At 45.4% G+C, this 4555-nt stretch overlaps 1 long non-coding RNA gene across 2 annotated transcripts; it reads left to right on the top strand.

Moving 5' to 3' along the window:
• LOC109520303 (uncharacterized) lies at window positions 1–1107 on the top strand. 2 transcript variants are annotated; one of them, XR_002169147.1, is made up of 3 exons: window positions 1–355; window positions 578–679; window positions 886–1107. It is a non-coding gene; the product is annotated as an uncharacterized LOC109520303 (long non-coding RNA). The 2 variants fall into 2 exon arrangements; XR_002169146.1 differs by having other exon boundaries at window positions 822–969.
• Window positions 1108–4555: the final 3448 nt, after the last annotated feature.

Consider the following 4555-nt stretch of genomic DNA (forward strand, 5'->3'; position numbering starts at 1 on the left):
CGCCGTCGGACAGTGTGAAGTCAAAACCATGTCAAGATGACGGTCTGAAAAGTGCACAGGTAATAAAAGTTCATGGGCCTCATGCTGATATCCAATTAAGGGCCTTAACGAGATTTAATGACCAACCATTTGAGCGCAGGCTTTGCTTTATTATGGAGACTTTACCTCAAAACAAAAATAGCTGACGGCTAAATGTAATTGGGCACGCGTTGTCTTTTAACAGGAGACGGCACTTCGGCGGACCCGCTGCTTTTGGACCAGTATGTGGCCGTCACGGACTACGAGAAGCAAGAGAGCTCCGAGATCAGTCTCCGGGTGGGTCAGGTGGTGGAGGTCATTGAGAAAAATGAGTCCGGTAGGTTCCCCCAATCAACTTTATGAACTGAACAGTATTTACAGTCATATTTTTTTACCTTTACATCTAGTCAATCACAACAGAAGCCACATTTAAAATATAAAACACCATTCGTTTTCCTTGCTGATTGACACTTGGAGCTCATCATGGTTCTTGACAGTTAGTTTCCCCTCACGAGACACGGCTCTTACCTTTGATTGTTCATATTGTTGCGCTCGCAAGGCTGGTGGTTCGTGAGTTCCGAAGACGCCCAGGGCTGGGTTCCTGCCACCTGCCTGGAGGCCCAGGATGACCCCGATGACTTCACTCTTCCGGGAGACGAAGGTACTCGATGAACGAAGCCTTCTTCTCGGACGCATGCTTTCGACTGTTCCGATCCTGTAGCCCTGTGAGAGAGATCTTTCGGAAACCTTGTCAATATTGTGATAGCGGCCAGGGACTGAATCCGAGCCTGGCTTGTACTTAGAAGTTCCAGATGGGCGGAGGTGTAATATTACTTCCTGTCTTGCCTCACCGTGCTGCCGCGTCAGCGCCTCGGAGATTCTGGTCTTTGCCGAGGCACGTGGGCCGCCGTCGAACTTTAGGGGATCTTATCAGCACGGGCTTTGGGCAAGGTGGAGCGCATGAATTTTCTTCTATGCCCCCTATTAACCTGAAATATGTGTCTGTGTCTTTGCTGATGCACGCAACCTACTTGGCTTGGCATGTCCTGTATGGAGGGCCCCGCGCATGTCAATGAAGTCCTTGCATTCGAAGTCCAAAATGAATCTTTTTGTGAAGTAACCAAAACCAAAGTGACATTAGGTGTGTGTGTGTGTGTGTGTTTTTTTTTTTTTTTTTTTTTTTTAAAAAAAAAAAAAAAAAAAAAAGTTCTTGATACATAGCACTGTACTGTAGTGCATGAACTCATCAGTTTTCGAAAACGCTTATCCACATTATGGCGACGGCTGAGCTGGAGTCCATGCCAGATTTTATTTTTATTCATTTTCTTTCTTGACTTTCTTCATCCAGGTTTGGCAATTGAGAGGAAATTTTTATGTCCAATACCGACGTGAATGCAGACAACAGAGTACGACCGACACCAGTTTATCCTTCGGCACCCATCGTTACACAGATTTGTTTTTTTTTTTTTCCCAAAACCACTGGCCAACAATTTTTTCTTTTTTTTGAGATGCAAGTAAATTTTTCATGATAAATTTTCGAGGCTGATTTAGAATCTGCCTTTGCTTTTTTTTCTCTAGCACATCAAGTTTTAATAATAATAATAATAATAACAATAATAATAATAATAATAATAATAATATAGTACGTAATACACTAATACATTTAGTCGTGAATTAAGGGTTAGCTTCGGGTTTATTCAGGGTTAGAATCTTTTTCTGAAAGGTCAGAGCTGTAAATGACAACACATGGTGAAGTCCGTATTGCGCAACCTTTTATAGGTCAAACTATTTTCATCTGCGTTTTTGGAAGATTTTTGGTTGGTGTCCCCCACCCCCCCTCCCCTGGCCTCGCCCTCCCTCATGCATTTCAATGGCCGTCAGTTATACGCGGATTTTAGAAGAGGTAAAAACGAAACAAAATATAAGCAAAACAAATACAGAATGGTTCAGAAAATGGATGGATGGATAAAATATTTGTCTTTCGTTAGTTTGCAGCTTGCATGGGGCAAGAGCTTCTGTTGCCTGGGGTGAGCTGGCTTCAAATCCTCCCTTTAAGCGGCGCTAGTGACCAATCAAAGGTCACCATTAAGATGATTTGAACACAACAATGGTGACAAAGCAACCACTCATTAGCTACCTGGTTATTCTGCCCAACCAATTAGCTTGGGGAGAAGAGGAAGCGGGAATTAAGCCCCCCACCCCGCACACACACATCTGTTTACAAGCGAGTTGGTATTATTGGCGGAGGGATAATCACACCTTGTCACATGTTTCATTGAGTGCGCCGCATTCAAACGTGCTCAACCTTCCTCTGGTTACAAGCGACAGATTGCCTTGCAAGCGCTGCATTGTGTCGACCGGTTGCTGGGTAGATTTCACGGGGGGCCCCTATCAATTGGGCCAATTAAAAAATAAAAAAAAAATGGGGATACATCAGCCACGCCCACCGGGCTGTTCAAATGTCAGGAACGTCGATTTCAAATGACCGCTTTGAATCGTTGCTCTGCATTGAATATAAAAAAAAAACATTGTAAAAAGAAGCGAACAGCTCAGGCACAAGACGTTTCTGCATTAACTATCAAGTGGAACCGGTGGGATTATTTTGGACAAGCGGGCGATAGCCGCAACCGCTCACCTGTTCCTCGCTTGGACGCCCGCTCCATCCGTCCCCGAGCGGCGGATCTTATCAGGAACAGGCCTGCAGCACCTGCACGACAAACAGTACCTGTGCATGTGCTGCTCCCCCCCGAAGCAAAATAATCCGCTGGCACAAAAGATGCTTTGAGATGAAGCCATGCGATTGGCCGGCAAGGGAGATCATACGAGACGCATCCCGAGCGGGCGTCGCTAACATCGTCGGGCAAGCAAATGTGGGGGCTTCGCCTTTATCGCGCCATCCACGGACGAATACAGTTGGAGCGTTGAGTATTTTATCTTTCCTTATTTTGCCTGTACACACTCCCTGAAGCGATTACTTTTCAAGCTGCCATTTTTCATTTTCACAATGACATTTTCACACCATTTATTTTATGAATTTATTGAGAGGGGCCTCATGATCTTGTATTCACTTATCCTTCATTTAAACAGGTACAAATGACAAGAAGCGCTAGTGCAATTTAGCTAGCGCTAACGTTAGCGCACGTCCATCAATAGCGACAGCAACAGGAATTTAACTGAAGCGATAAATGAACACTATGCATTAAATGGCAAAGCCTCTCATGGACACACACGGGAAAAGGCACAAAAAAAACCGACTGCAACGCCAAGACAGCTCCCTGGCCTGAAAATGTCTCAATTGTTTTACGCTTATCTCAAGAATAGTCGTTGTGGTCCGAAAAAGTCGGAAATTCTCATCTCTGTTTGATTCATTTTAGTCGATTTTTGGAGGGGGAAAACCACGTTCCAGATGCACTCCTTCCGTTTTATCGCTGCTGTTGTCGTTTTTCATCCATCCATCCATTTTCTGATCCGCTTTATCCGCACAAGGGTCGCAGGGGATGCTGGAGCCTATCCCAGCTGTCTTCGAGCAGTCTGCGGTGGACACCCTGAACCGGTTGCCAACCAATCACAGGGCACACACAGCCGAACAACCAAGGCACACAGAGACGAACAACCATCCGCGCACACACTCACACCTAGGAACGATTTTGAGTGTTCATTCAGCCTGCCATGCTTGATTTTGGAATGTGGGAGGAAACCGGAGTACCCGGAGAAAACCCACGCAGGCACAGGGAGAACATGCAAACTCCACACAGGAAGGCCGCAGCCAGGATCGAACCCAGGACCTCTGCACTGCGAAGTCAACGCGCCAACCACTCCCCACCGGGCCACCCTCGTCATTTTTCATTTCATTTAATTAGATTTTTTTTCACACGGTTCATTTCATCCATTTATGTTTTTTTTTTTGGGGTGGGGGGGCGGCCTCTGCTCACTCTTGACATTTTATCCTTAATGGTGTAAGTTGTCATTTCATCTAACAATCACGCAGTTATTCTTTTCATTTACTCTCTTGCCTTCATTTGGATGTCCTGCATGACATTATTTCATCTTAGAAGTTTTCACTGAATGGAAGTTACTCTGACATTCTCCTCCTGCTTATTTGATGAGATGACCTCCGTGTGGCTGAATGTACTCCCTCCAAAGCTAATGACTTCATGCACATTTCCTCCTTGCTAAGAGGATTTGTACGTTACCCCAAATGTAGGTCCCACCAAAAAAAAATAAAAAATGGTGGGAGGGCGGACGCCCCTAAGGGTCGCCCCCAAACCCCTACTGGGAGAATTGGTTTTATTCCAGCTGTGAGCATCTAATCCCCAGTACCCCCAGTAACACGCCGACAACTCAACGACCACGTCCCATTAAGGCTCACCGGATGGCCGGAAGACTTTGTTCCCGGATCAGCATTTGGACACTTTTCTAGTTGATACAGAGTTCGGCATGCAGGCTCGTTGAGTCAAACGGGTTTGACCTTGTTTTACAGTTGCAGAAGAAATAAACAAAGTAGTTGACCCGGAATCCTTTTTTTTTTTTTTTCGCT

Source organism: Hippocampus comes, unplaced genomic scaffold (assembly GCF_001891065.2).
Source record: "Hippocampus comes isolate QL1 unplaced genomic scaffold, H_comes_QL1_v1.1 scaffold143, whole genome shotgun sequence".
Lineage (NCBI taxonomy): Eukaryota > Metazoa > Chordata > Actinopteri > Syngnathiformes > Syngnathidae > Hippocampus > Hippocampus comes.